This window comes from Macrobrachium nipponense, chromosome 3 (assembly GCF_015104395.2).
Source record: "Macrobrachium nipponense isolate FS-2020 chromosome 3, ASM1510439v2, whole genome shotgun sequence".
Taxonomy (NCBI): Eukaryota; Metazoa; Arthropoda; class Malacostraca; order Decapoda; family Palaemonidae; genus Macrobrachium; species Macrobrachium nipponense.
In genome coordinates, this window is record NC_087202.1 from 25,321,849 (window position 1) to 25,337,184 (window position 15,336).

The following is a 15,336-nucleotide window of genomic DNA, read 5'->3' on the forward strand; positions in this document are numbered from 1 at the left end:
GCTTCTTATTAGGTATTTAATTATTATTTGCTGTTCTTGACTGTATATTGATTTCACCAAAATTAAAGAAAACATTGGTTAAAATGTGTGTAGGCTATGGTCTAGGAGTTTGTAACAAGAAAATATTCCTGTAAAATAAAATTTCTTTTTTGTAACTTTATGATTATTAATCCTTACAAAAACCTTCTCCAAAGTGTCCACACTGAGTATATAATGTAATTACAAAAATCCAGTTCCATGGGAAAAGTATTTTCATCAAAATTCTATAATGAAGAAATCTGGACTGTCCCTTTGATCATTGCTAGATGAGATTGGGAAAAATCTTCAGCCAAAGACTTTGAACTGATTGTAATAAGCAGATACTAGTATACCTTAAAAATTTACCAAAAAAATTTACCAATGCTATCAGGAGACATGAGTGGCACTAGACAAAACGCAATTAAGTAAGGGCACTGTTACCCTGCATAGAGTTAAGAAATTTCCTTCTTGACATGTGGCAATGCAAAACACCAATGAAAATTCAATAAGAGTGAGTAATAAAATCTTGAATAAATTTGAAAAATTAGGAAAGAAAGCACCTCTGGAAATGTTAACATTCAGGAAGTAGTGTGCTTATAAGCACAGCACAGGCATTGGACACTCTCCAAAATCACACCATCATTTGAGGTTTATAAAAGAGAATAACGTTACTTGAAAAGTACCAATTCACATAAGAAACAAATTCCTGGTACTGTAATACATATTTGTGACTTGATGGCTGGGGTGTTCTTTAAAAAAAAAATATAGTAAATTAGTAGTTCTGAGACTTGAAAATAGAGTTGTGTGTGCCAACCAGTTGAAAGTCCAAGAAATCATAGGAAAATAAGAGTACGAAAAGAACTTTGGGCAGATGCAAATTTGGGCATAAGCAGCACAACAGACAGAGAGAAGTCAACACTTAGTCAAACCACACACTAAGACAACTAAATGTGATTGATTTATTACTTAATTTAACAGACACTAATAATTATGGATACTTAGGAATATGCATTGATACAAGTTATTCCACCTTCACAAAACATCTTTTATAATTTGACCCACATATGTAGTAATTCCATTGAGAAGGGTGAAAGATAAAATCCACTACCCAAGATGGAGGATCACTCATTTAGCAAGCTTTAGATGTTGGATAATGCCTTGATCCCGTAGCAAATGCTGAAGGAATCTTTAAATGTTCCTGAGATGAGGGCAAGTTTAGTTTTATCTGTAACTACTCCCCTTCCAAAAACTTCTATCCCAGCACCAACATTTATGGAAAATTTGAAGAGTATTCCTCAGTTACTTGATGGTTAAATCTAAACATGAAAATAAATTACATATTATAATGATATTTTTATAATAAAATAATGTTTCACATATACTTACGAAAAAATTACATACCTAAAAGCTTCCTACCATGGAAGTCGAAAAATGATATTGTTAGTATACAATAAAGTTTTGTACATACTTACCTGGCAGATATATACTTAGCTTAGGTCTCTGACGTCACGACAGAAAATTCAAAACTCGCGGCACACGCTACCGGTAGGTCAGTGGGATCTACCTTACCCGCCGCTGGGAGGCGGGTGTAAGAACCAGTCCCCCTTTCTTGTCAGGTATTTTCTTCCACCTGTCTCCTGAGGGGAGGCTGGGCGGGCCATCAATCGTATATATCTGCCAGGTAAGTATGTACAAAACTTTATTGTATACTAACAATATCATTTTTGTACATGAACTTCCCTGCCAGATATATACTTAGCTGATTGACACCCTTGGTGGAGGGAAAGAGAGACATACTTACTTAGAAAGTGGGGACAACACATGTTAAAGGAATACATAATATAAACCTCTCGGTTTTCTTACTGATTTAGGCAGAAGATTGATAGTTACTGTCTATTAGTCTGCGTGCCCTAAAGAGTCTCAGCGAGGGCGTGACCTATGGCTGAAGAACTCTTTGGGTCTACCAATGGGAACTGAGTCCACTTACTTGGCAGAATCCAAGCAGGATCTGGTCAATGGGGATCAACCCGCTTACATGCCAGAGCCTATCACTACCAATTGCAAGGAGCCTCAAGCACAACCGATCACCTAACCAAATACTAACATTAGTATACGAAAGAAGGAGCTGCCTCCTGCAACCTCCTTCGTACAACCAAAAAACTCAAACTTAAAACTAACAGGGAAAAAGGATTAAAAAGGATGTGTTTCAGCTCCTTTCCCCAGCACTGAATCCGCCGATACGTACGGGCCTAGCCCAAAACACTTATCATACGTAATCGATACGTCCCTTAGGTAGTGATTAGAGAAGACTGATCACACCTCCAAAAAGTGGCCTTCATAAGGTTTTGTAATGACAAATTCTTCTTGAAAGCCAAAGACGTCGCGATGGCCCGTACTTCGTGCGCCTTGACTTTCAGAAGGTTAAACTGTTGCTGATTGCAAGAAGTGTGTGCTTCTCTAATAATATTCCTGATAAAGAATGAGAGTGCATTTTTAGATAAGGGCCTACTGGGTCCCTTACAGAGCACCAGAGATTGCTCTCATTAGCGGCAAGTCTTTCTTCCTCTGAAGATAATATTCAGGTTCTTCTCACCGGGCAAAGAGATCTCTCCTCTTCTGTCCCAACTAAGGAGGATAAGCTTTTGATTTCGAAGCTCCTGGGCCACGGCGAAGAAGGGTTTTCATTCTTGGCTAGGAAAGCCGGAAGAAAAGAGCAAAACCGCGGAGCCTCCTTGGAAACCTACCTCACCTTCTAGAGCCTGCAGCTCGCTGACCCTCTTCGCTGACGCTAACGCACAGAGAAAAAGAGTCTTCATCGAAAGGTCTCTGAACGAAGCAGCATGGGGAGGTTCGAACCTTGAGGACCTCAGGAAGAGCAGCACGACATCAAGATTCCAGCTAGGCACTAAGGAGGAGGTTCTTTTAACCGTTTCAAACGATCTGATTAAATCATGGAGGTCCTTGTCCTCAGATATGTTTAATCCTCTATGACGAAAAAACTGAGGAAAGCATGCTCCTGTATCCCTGATGGTGGAGACAACCAACCGCATTTTTCCCTCAGGAAGATAAGGAAATCTGCAATCTGAGTCACAGAGGTACTGGAGGAGGAAACTTTATGAGTCCTGCACCAGCGTCGAAAAACATCCCACTTCGACTGGTAGACTCTAGATGTGGAAGGTCTACGTGCATTGGCAATAGCCCTTGCAGACTTTGCCGAAAAGCCCTTAGCTCCTGACGGAGACTCTTGATAGTCTGAATCCAGTCAGACTGAGAGCGGGGAGGTTTTTTTGTGAAACCTGTCGAAGTGGGGCTGTTTGAGCAGATCGACTCTTAGAGGTAGGGGATCTTGGGACATCCACCAGCCATTCCAGTACCTCTGTGAACCAGTCGTGGGCGGGCCAGAACGGAGCTATCAACGTCATCCTTGTTCCCTCTGACGCTGCGAATTTCCTTAACGTTTCCCCTATAATCTTGAAAGGCGGGAACGCGGTGAAAGATCGCCCAGATTCCTCCAATCCATCAGGAATGCATCTATTGCCACTGCTCTTGGGTCTGCAATAGGGGAGCAGTATAGATCTATCCGCGCATTCCTGGAGGTCGCAAATAGATCGAGATGGGGCCTGCCCCACGTCCTCCACAGCTCCTGGCATACGTCCGCGTGCAGAGTCCACTCTGAGGGAAGGACTTGATTCCTTCTGCTTAGCAGATCCGCTCTGACATTTCTTTCTCCCTGTACGAACCTGGTGAGAAGCCTTATGTTCCTTTCCTCTGACCACAAGAGGAGCGATCTCGCTGTCTCGTACAGGGAGAAAGAGTGAGTCCCCCCGTTTCCGAATGTAAGCCAGGGCTGTAGTGTTGTACTGGAGTTGATCTGAACATATTTCCCTTTTACGAGGGGTTCGAAGGTCTTGATTGAGCTAACCAAATCGCTGTTAGCTCCTTCTTGTTGATGTGCCAGGACACCTGATCCCCCATCCAGGTGCCTGACACTTCTCTCGACCCGAGAGTAGCTCCCAACCTGTCCGAAGCGTCTGCATAACAAAACACTAGGTTGGGGTTCCGAACCTGCAAGGAAAGGCCTTCCTTGAACAATAGAGGGTCTAGCCACCAACGTAGATCCTCCTTTATCTCTTGCGAAATCTTGAACGCAAAGTTCAGACCTTGAGACTTCCGATCCCAGTTCCTCGTCAGGAAGAACTGTAGGGGTCTGAGGTGCAACCTTCCTAGAGAAACGAATTGCTCCAGCGAGGAGGAGGGTGTCCCCAACAGACTCATCCACTCCCTCGCTGTGCATACATCTTTCTCTAGAAAGATGCTACCTTCTCCAAACCTCGGGTTATCCTCTCTGGGGACGGATACGCCCGAAAAACCTGAGAAGCCATCAGAATCCCAGATAGATACGCTCTTGACTGGGGATTAGCTGTGACTTCTCGAAATTCACTAGCAAACCCAGAGAAGCTGCTAGATCCAACGTCACTCGTAAGTCCTCCAGACATTTCTCCTTGGATTTGGCCCTGATAAGCCAATCGTCCAAGTAGAGGGAAATCCTCACTCCCTCGAGATGAAGCCCACTGGGCAACGTTCTTCATCAGTCCTGTGAATACTTGGGGGCCGTGGAAAGGCCGAAGCATAGGGCCCTGAACTGAAAAACGTTCCCTCCCCACATGAATCTGAGATATTTGCGAGAAGAAGGATGGATCGGCACATGGAAGTAAGCGTTCCTGAAGGTCCAGCGACACCATCCAGTCCCCGGGACGAAGAGCTGCTAAGACTGATGACGTCGTCTCCATAGCGAACTTCCTCATTCTTCACAAAAGACATTCAGGGCGCTTACGTCCAGAAACCCGGTCTCCATCCTCCTGAGTTCTTGGGAACTAGGAACAGACGGTTGTAGAACCCCGCTGAAAGGGGTCCTGAACCATCTCTATTGCCTCTTTCTCTAACATCAGCTCTACCGCTAGAGCGAGGGCTTGATTCATTAGTGGGGTCTTTGTATTTGGCCACCAGTGCCCTTGGAGTGGTGGTCAAGGGTGGTCTCGAAATAAAGGGAATGAGGTATCCCCTCTTGATGATCGCGAGGGACCAGTTGTCCGCCCCCTTTCGTGCCCAGACATCTGCAAAGTTCAGAAGTCTGGCACCCACAGTTGTCTGGAGGACCCCCGAACTATTTCTTGGCCCTAATAGACCGGGAGAAGGTCCTTCCTCTTCTAGGTGGTCTCGAACCTCTGAGGAGGAAGAGCGAGACGAAGGTCCTCCTCGAAAGGGTTCTTGCCTACTTTGAGCCTCTTTCTTCGTCTTCTGCTGAAACGAAGTTTCGAATTCTAGCCGAGCGAGCTAGCATATCCTGCGTCGCTTTTGCTGATAACGAGCTGGAGATATCGTTAATAGTATTCTTGGGAAGAGTTGCGGGGAAAGCTGTGAATACAGCAAGGAAGCTCTCTGTGCGTGAGAAACCGCCTTGGTAAGAAAAGAGCAGAAAACGGCCCTCTTCTTTACCACTCCTGCACAAAAAGTGAAGCAATTTCCCCGGAACCGTCTCTCACTGCCTTGTCCATGCAAGACAGAACTGCGTGGAGGTCTTCAGAGGCGAAAGAGTGTCTTGCTCTTGATCCTCTTTAGCCAACACTCCCAGGGTCCAGTCAAGAAAGTTAAAAACTTCTAAGACTCGGAACATTCCCTCAGAAGGTGATCCAACTCGCTCATACCCCACGTCGTCTTCGCAGAATTCAGCGCCGAGCGACGTGCGGAATCGACCAACGAAGAGAAGTCCGTCTGCAGAAGAGGGAAGCGTTAGACCCAAGGGCTCTCTGACTCGTACCAGAACCCCATCTTACCCGTCAGCTTGGACGGGGGAAAAGAAAAAAACTGTCTTGCCCTTCTCTTCTTTTGAAAGCAACCAGTCGTCAAAGTTCTTACATAGCCTTCTTCATAGACACTGTAGGCTTCATCTTAACGACTGAAGACTTCTTAGCCGTATTGGTCGTTGAAAATAAGGAAGGAGGAGACGGAGGAGCAACGGCCGAAAGAGACTCCCCAAAATCTTGCAAGAGGAGGTCTGTAAGTCTCTTATACGAAGAAACCGAAGCATCCTTGGGCAAATCTTCCTCCGAATCAGCAACAAATCTATTTCGACCGAGAATGACGTCTAGAAGCTTACTACTTGCCCGGAGAGAGCTAATCCTTGGAGAGCGCCTGTTCGGAGAGCGCCTACTAGGCGAGCGCCTACTGGAAGAAAACCCACCGGGAGAGCGCTTACACGGGGAGCGCCTACCAGGAGACGCGCCTACCAGGGAGGAGCGACTACTTAGAGAGCGCCCCCCCCAGGAGAGAGCCTACTAGGAGAGCGCCTAGTTGGAGAGCGCCTACTAGGAGCAGCGCCTCACAGGGAGAGAGCCTACTTGGTGAGCGCCTGCTAGGAGAGCGCCTACTTGGGAGCGCCTACTAGGAGAGCGCCTACAAGTGGAGGCCCGACTGTCGGAAACAGATTCTAACTCCACAGAAGAGCGTCTGGATAAGGGAGCGCCTATCAGGCTCTCTGCGCCTGCTAGGCTCTTGGCGCCTGCCATCCTCACTACGCCTGCCAGGCTCTTGACGCCTGCCACGGGGAGAGAAAACATCCACAGATGAATCCCTGTCAGAAGCGCGGCGCTTACAAGGCTCTGAGCGCCTATCCAATCGGGAGTGATCTAACGGAGGAAGAAAACTTCCGTTGCCGCCTACCAGGCTCTTGGCGCCTACTAGGCTCTTGATGCCTACTAGGCTCCGAGCGTCCGTCAAAAGGAGAGTGGCCACCAGGCGAAGAACTCTTCCTTCGCTCCTGACGAAAACGAGGCTCTTGACGTCTGTCAAGCTCTTGGCGCCTAACTGAAGAGGAGCGAAATCCTGAGGAGAGAGCCTGTCTGGCTCCTTACGCCTTACATGCTCACAACTCTTGCTGGGAAGAGAGGAGAGCCTACTCGGAGAAAGATCCCGAGCTCCAGCCTGCACTTCTGACCTCCTACTAACAGGCTCAAAAGCTCTTCTAGCCAAAGGAGATTTAGCCGAAGGAACGTTTTTAGACTCTTCACCGGAAGTGAGGCGTCCTTCCGACGATGAGAAGTCCCGGCAATAGACTCCGCTAAAGCCGCAATCTGCGCCATGCAGACGCCAGGATTACGCGCAGGAGATCTCTTAAACTCCTCTACAGGGGACGAAGTCCGAGAGCGAACAGGAGAAGCGTAACCGGACGAAATCTTGGTTCTCTTGCGTTCCACTTCTGGCTCTTCCGCGAAGGATTCGTGGGGGCTGAAGGAAGGGCGCAAGGATCCTTCCAGGGCCTCTTGAGAGGGCGAGACGACTCCGATGCGCTCCATCTACGCTGAGGAGAAGGCGACGAAGATGACGAGAAAGCACTGGCGCAATAACTCTTCTTGGTTCGATCCAAGGCAGCCTGGGAACGAGCAACAGGAACTGCCGAGGGGACGCCTGACCGGTGGGGTTCTCCCTAACCTTCTGCGGCTTTCGACTTTCCTCCTCACTGGGTCTGGGAGTCTGGAAGAGGTCTAGGCCTGGAAGCGTTAGTGAGCCGGTCAGACGCACCCTCCACTGCACTAGGGGCACTGCACTGATCACTTGCACTATCATCACTCTTACCTTGTCGAGAGCGAGCGAGGCTCTCCTTACTCCTGATCGAGGCTCTCCAGAAGCAACTTCCGAAAACGAATCTTCGGGTTCAAAGCTGGGCGCAGGGCTGAAACTGGAGAAGGAACTACTTCTACTACAGGATTCTCAGCGTCAACTTCACTCACCCTCGATCTACTAGAACTCTTTGAAGAAGCCTTGCGCACCCTATCCTTCTCTAACTTTCTCACATAAGAAGAGAGAGCCTTCCAACCATCCTCATCCAAATTCTCACACTCTTTGCAAGGGTAATAAAAGAGCATTCCTTCCCTCTACACGACTCACATACCGAGTGAGGATCTAATGCAGCTTTAGGAAGCCTAACTTTACATTCCTTCTCTGAACAAACCCTAAATAAACTAGGTTTCTTAACTTCAAAATCATCCATGTTATAGATATGTAAGAGAAATCCAAAAGAAAAATCCAAAACACAGTCCAAAAAGCGTATGCCAAGCCAACAACCAAAGGGTACTTCACCAAATCCAAATCGTCGGCAACGAGAACGAATTTTAACTATCGTAAGGACTGAACAACAGGTGTTGTCCAGCCGGCGACAGAAAATAATCTGACAAGAAAGGGGGACTGGTTCTTACACCCGCCTCCCAGCGGCGGGTAAGGTAGATCACCTGACCTACCGGTAGTGTGCCGCGAGTTTTGAAATTTTCTGTCGTGACGTCAGAGACCTAAGCTAAGTATATATCTGGCAGGGAAGTTCATGTACAAAATCACAATTTTTGGAAGTAAATTGTATTTTTCCTAACTACAAACCTGAGGCCCTTTACATAAGGAATTACTCTTCAGCTCCAGCTGGCCCAGTCATAAGATTTACTAGCAAGGTAGTTCAGCAGTAACTGCTTGTCCAATAGTCGGGAGTCCCGCCTGACTGGAGGTAAACATACCACTTTGCTTTAGGCCCAGGAACAGAGTGAGGGGTGGCAAGAGGTGGGACTATATGTAAAGGACCTCAGGTTTGTATGGTTAGGAAAAATACAATTTACTTCCAAAAATTGTGATTCGTTTAGACACGTTATACAAACCATCGGTCCTTTACATAAGGAAGACTCATTGATGGGAAGAATCTGAGTCTTGTGAACAGACTGGTGTTCGCCCAACCTGGGTTCCCTCCCTGGTCGTAAGAGCAAAGGGGAGGAACCTAGCCTCTGTCCAACTGATCGGAGAACTGCAGGATCAGTGGCCAGACCTCTGGACCAATTCATATGAGGGAGGCAAGTGTACCTCATGAATAGCAAGCAAGAACTTGTCCTAAGTAAGAAGCCAAATATAAAGTATTGGGTTTGTTTCTTACTGCTGTCTGCTTCCCCCCTTGCTAGGGAAGGGATGGATAAACGCTTCTGTCCCTAATGAAAGGGACAGAATGGAGCTCAGTTACGTAGCTTACCTGCACCATCGTCCTGTCCAGCATTGTGACGACCGCTACCCTCTGCCTGCAGGGAGAGGGAAGAAAAAAGAAGGAAGAAGAGCCAGTCACACATTCATTCTCCACTCATGTGATATCACAAGGACAAGATGCAACTTTGTCCTGTTAAGGAGCTGGGTAAGCTACACAACTTGTTGAGCAGCCACCATGGGTCCCAAGGAAAAAGTGTCCAAAGACCTATGGGCAATATCCCGAAGGTAGAAGGAGGTGAATGGGGTCTGGTTGGACCACACCCATGCCTTCAGCACCTGTGCAACGGATAAGTACTTGCGGAATGCAAGGGTTGGACAAATGCCTCTAACTTCGTGGGCTCTCAGACGAAAGGTACTGGTGTCAGCACTCCTCTCTGAGTCGTATGCTTTCCTGATCACCTCATGAAGCCAGAAAGAAACAGTGTTCTTGGGCACTTCTTTCTTGGTCAACCCGGTGCTAACGAAGAGGCGTTGACACTCAGGCCTGAGGTGTCAAGTTTTTTTCAGATAGCGCTGTAGCACCCTAACAGGACAAAGCAGCATCTCTTTCGTATCATTACCGGTGAAGTCCTCTAGGGAGGGGATCGTGAAGGACTCGAACCTGGCGTCAGGGACCGAAGGGTTCCGAGTCTTCACTACGAAATACGGGATGAAATAGTGTAACTGATACCCATCCCCTCGAGTGTTTGACATTGAAGGAAAGACCATGAAGTTCTACTCTCTTTGCCGATGCCAGGGCCAGCAGAAAGATGGTCTTGAGGGTCAGATCCCTGTCTGATGACTCCCGGAGAGGCTCGTAGGGTCTACGAGTCAAAACTCCTTAGGACAAGAATCAGATCCCACCCCGGAGACCTGAGTTCCCTGGGTGGGCAAGACCTCTTGAAGCTCCTCGTTAGGAGAGACATTTCCATGGAGGAGGAAATATCAATTCCTCGCAGCTTAAGCACTAGGGCCAGGGTGGCTCTGTATCCTTTGACTGCAGAGACAGAGAGGAGCTTCTCTCGGCGAAGAAAGATGAGGAAATCCGCTACCTGCTGAAGAGTGGCTCTGAGCGGAGAGAGACCCCGTCTACAACACCAACCACAGAAGACTGACCACTTTCCCTGGTATACTGCTGCAGAGGACTGTCTGAGGTATCCAGCCATCTCTGTTGCTGCTCGGCAAGAAAAGCCTCTTGCTCGCAAGACATGGTGGATAACCGCCAGCCGTGAAGACGCAGAATGTACTGCCAGGTGGTACTGTTCTACATGCGGTTGACACAGCAGGTTGTACCATGGGGGAATCTCTCGCTGTGCCTCCAAGAGAAGAGCCAGCAGGTCCGGATACCAAATGGCCTGAGGTTATTTGGGTACCACCAGAATCATCTAAAGATAGCTGGTGACCAGCACCCTGCTGATCACCTTATGAATCAGGCAGAACGGGGGAAAGGCGTAGACTACAGGGTTGTCCCACGGATGTTGGAACGCGTCCTCTGCAGCTGCCCATGAGTCCAGCACAACTGAGAAGAAAACCAGAAGTTTTCCATTGTGCTGGGTGGTGAACAGATCCACTACTGGACACCCCCACAGATCGAAGAGCCTTTCCACCATGTCTGGGTGAAGAGACCAATTCAGTCCAAATCACCTGATTCTGGCGGCTGAGCTTGTCTGCCACTACATTCCTCTTGCCTGGGATGTATCTGGCTGACAGCTCTACCGGAGAGACTACAGCCCACTCATGCACCTGCATCGTCAACTGGTGCAACGGGAAGGACACTAGGCCCCGTTGTTGACATATGTCACTACCGTGTTTGTCGCCGAGTGTCCCATCAGTCGTTCCCGGAACTCTTGGAGCGCGAGAAACACTGCCTTGAGTTCCAGAAAGTTGATGTGAAGGTGCATGTCGTGATGGTTCCACACTCCTGCAACCAGCAACTCTTCCAGATGTGCGCCCCAACTCTCGGTCGAGTGTCTGAGAACAGAAGCATCTCCGGAGGGGGTGCGCGCAGGAGCACTCCTATTAAGAGGTTCCTGTCGTCAAGTCACCAGGCAAGGTCCTCCCTTACTTCCTCCGTGAGAGGAACCAAGAAGGACTGTGGATCCCGTGCCTGTGATTACCACTCCCTTAGTCTCCATTGAAGAGACCGCAGGTGAAGACGCCCGTGAGGGACTAACTTCTCTAGTGACGACAGGTGACCGATCACGACTTGTCATTGCTGAGCTGACTGTTCCTGTCATGACAGGAACCGTCGGGCTGCCTCCCTGAACCTGCTGATCCACGAGCCTGCGGGGAAGACTCGTGCTGCTACCGTATCGATCAGCATGCCCAGGTACTTTATCCTCTGCTTGGGTTCGAGATCTGACTTCTTGAAATTTACCATGATCCCCAGATCACGGCAGAAGTTGAGGAGTCAATCTCTGTCCTGTAGCAACCGCGAGCTCCCGCCAGGACCAGCCAAACATCAAGATACCTCATCAAACGTATCCCAACCGAATGGGCCCAAGCCGACACGAGTGAACACTCACGTGAACACCTGTGGGGCAGTTGAGAGGCCGAAACAAAGTGCCCTGAATTGGTAGACCGCCCCGTCGAAGATAAAGCAGAGGTACTTCCTGGGGCACTGGTGGATGGGTATTTGAAAATATGAATCCTTCATGTCCACCGAAAGCAGGAAATCTTTATCCCTGACGGAGACTAGCACTGAGCGTGCCGTTTCCATTGTGAACCGAGTCTGCGAATGAAACTGTTCAAGGGAGAGAGATCTATCACTAGTCTCCAGCTCCCCGTAGACTTCTCCACCAGGAAAAGTCAGCTGTAGAAACCCAGTGACTGATCTCGCATGATCTCCACAGCTCCTTGCTCAGCATGGTCTTCACTTCATGTGTCAGCGCTACGTCCCCGTCAGAAGGTGGACTGGGTGTGAGGTATCCCTCCTGAAGGATATCCACACCCAAGTCTCAGCTCCATAGCACTGCCAAGTTGCCCAATGGCTCGCCAGGCAACCAACCCTCCCTCCGGCAGCAGTTGAGGGGAATGCAGTCCCTTGCGTTTCCCTTTCTTCCCCTTCTGCTTAGCCCCTTTCCCGCGAGAGAAGGTGGGTTGAGAGGAGGGCTGACGCTCACTTCTCGAAGTGAAAGAGGAAGGCTGGGTCTTTCCTCACGCTACCCTCAACGGTGCTGACTTCTTGGGAGCGGAGGAAGCGCTAGCTAAGCTCCAAGGCTTAGCCATAGTTGAACGAGACTGCCCAGAAGTATTCGTAACTGCCTGGTGTACTAAGCGGTCGCTGTCCTCAGCTCTCAGCTTTTCCACCACAGCGTCCACCATCTCTCTGGGGAGGAGGAACCCAGCAACGGTCTGTTGCGCAGACCCAACATTACCTTGTGACTGGCCGCCCTGGTTACGCGAGTCAGGACTGTGTCCTGTCTCCTCAAAACCAGGTTGGCCCAAAGGCTGGCCGTCTGGTGGGCGAGGTAGGAGATGGCCCTACCTCCAGACTGGCAGAGTCTCCCGAACGCCGAGTCCTCCACAGGAACAATAGCTCCTGAAGAGGCTGCGACTCTGGATACCGTGAGGGACCACAGATCCAGCCAGGAGACTGCCTGGAAAGCTGCCATGGCAGTGGATTCCAAGGCCGATGCCTCTTGCTGCGAGAACCAGAGGTTCTCAGCCGGTAATGAAGAGACACTCCCAGAGTTAGACGAGGTAGCTCCGGATCAACCTGCTTGGTCGGCAACGGGTCTGCTGAAGGCACGTAGAAGCGCCGCTGACGAGGCAGAGGAGGGGAAGAAGCTTGTCCAACCTGCTGGACCTGAGTGAGGCCTCTTGTCCGGAGACAAGGGCGTTCACCTGGTCTAGCACACCGTCGGCCAAGGAAGACCGGGGTAGTAATAATAATAATAATAATTAACCCTTAAACGCCAAGCCGGTATTTCCTAAGGTCTCCCCCATATGCCGGCGGCGTTCGCGAGTGAGTGCCGAAGCAGAAAAAAAGTTTTTTTTTTCAAAAAATCACAGAACGCTTAATTTTCAAGATCAAGAGTTCATTTTTGACTCCTTTTTTTTGTCATTGCCTGAAGTTTAGCATGCAACCATCAGAAATGAAAAAATATCATTATCATATATAAAGATTGGAATATATGACAGTGCGAAAAAAATTTTCATATATAATTGTATACAAATTGCGCTGTGAGCAAAACGGTTAAAGCTAATGAGTTAATTATTTTTTCGTTGTATTGTACAGTAAGTTGCAATGATTTTGGTATACAACAAATTGTAAAACGATCAAAGCAACACAGAGAAAATATTATCACAATATGATGCATGAATTAGTAAAGCGCGGACGTAAAAAAAAAAAAAAAGTTTTCAAAAATTCACCATAAATCAAAATATTGTGCAAGAGACTTCCCGTTTGTTGCAAAATGAAGGTAATTGATTGAATAGTACTATACTGTAAGTGTTGTAGCTTACAATTGCAGTTTTTGACCATTTCGGTCGAGTTAAAGTTGACCGAAGGTCGAATTTTTTCTATATCGTTATTTATATGAAAATATTTCAAAACTGATAAAAGTTACAACCATGGGTTGTTTTTTGTTTTATTCTACATGAAATTGCGCACATTTTCATATATAAAACTTTATGTAACGGCTAATTTAAAATGGTGCAAACATTACGACAATTGGACGAAAAAATTTATGATTTTTTCGGAAGAGTTACCGCGCGGACGTAAGGAAAACTTTTTTTTCATAAATTCACAATAAATCGAAATATTGTACTAGAGACTTCTAATCAGTTGCAAAATAAAGGCAAATGATTGAATATTACTAGAATGTAAGAGTTTTAGCTTACAATTGCGTTTTTCGACCATTTCGGTCGAGTCAAAGTTGACCGAAGGTTGTTATTTTGGCACATCGTTATTTATATGAAAATATTTCAAAACTGATAAAAGTTACAACCATGGGTTGTTTATTGATGTATTCTACATGAAATTGCGCATATTTTCATATATAAAACTTTATTTAACAGGTAATATAAAACTGTGCAAGCATTACAACAATCGGACAGTTACCGCGCGGACGTAGGAAAAAGTTTTTTTTCTAAAATTCACCATAAATCGAAATATTGTGCTAGAGACGAACAATTTGTTGCAAAATGAAGGTAAATGATTGAGTATTACTAGAATGTAAGAGTTTTAGCTTACAATTGCGTTTTTTGACCATTTCGGTCGAGTCAAAGTTGACCAAAGGTTGAAATTTTGGCACTTATCGTTATTTATATGAATATATTTCAAAACTGATAAAAGCTACAACCATGAGTTGTTTTTTGTTGTATTCTACATGAAATTGCACACATTTTCATATAAATAACTATGTAACGGCTAATATAAAATGGTGCAAAAATTATGTCAAAGTGACTAAATAATTTCGGAGATGTGTCGCTGATGCTTATTAGTGCGAGAAGAAAAATTCACGCTTGCGCACCTGGGTAATAATTGTAAACAAAACAACAGCTTGATCCGTGAACTCCCAGCATCCCCCAAGGCGCGTGATTCTAAAGTTTTCGCCTAGTAGGCCTATAACTATTTTTCTGCGAATTAAAAAAAAAAAAAACTTTTTTTCGTCGACGTTTCGTACATCGGTTCGGCACCCGACAGACAATTTTCGTTAACGTTTAATACGCCCAATCGGCGTTAAAGGGTTAATATCCTTTATTTCAGCTCAGGGCCATATACATGGAATATACAAAATACAGACAGTTACATACACAATCTAGATACATGAGACAACATGATAAAAAAAAAAAAAGAATAATCGGCACTTATCCACTAAATAGCTGAGGTAGCATAAAAGATAGTAATCATAATACTAGTAATAACAGTAGTAATATTGGTGAGAGAAAAAAATGCATTGAGAGTTATAACAGTTAGTGCACAGATTATATAACTTAAATTTCATCTAGAGACCTTGGGTGGTTACAGTAGTCAGGTCCAGAGAGCTAAATATGAAAATTGAATGTAAAAAAAAAAAAAAAGACTATATAGTATTCACAGTAATAATGAAAAAGTAAAATATCAGCAATAAATATAATAATAATGACATCTTGCCAATACAGAGATTAAGTCCTTTAGGGGACAAAGGCCTCATTTTCCCATCTTTCCCACAATTTAGATCTTCTTGCTTCACTCCTTAGGATGCTTTGTATGAGCGAGTAGCTGCTGTTTCTCACTCGGGTTACCAGACTGGACATTGTTCGCCTAACAATGATTTTTAAATT

At 46.5% G+C, this 15,336-nt stretch overlaps 1 protein-coding gene across 1 annotated transcript in view; it reads left to right on the plus strand.

Annotated features, from left to right (window-relative positions):
* The window catches only part of LOC135221661 (semaphorin-2A-like), a 684,158-nt gene extending 684,003 nt beyond the window's left edge, over positions 1-155 (plus strand). The window contains exon 16 of the mRNA XM_064259360.1: positions 13-155. The gene's annotated coding sequence lies outside the window, so the exon portion shown is untranslated. The remainder of the gene's footprint in view (positions 1-12) is intronic.
* The last annotated feature ends 15,181 nt before the right edge of the window (positions 156-15,336 follow it).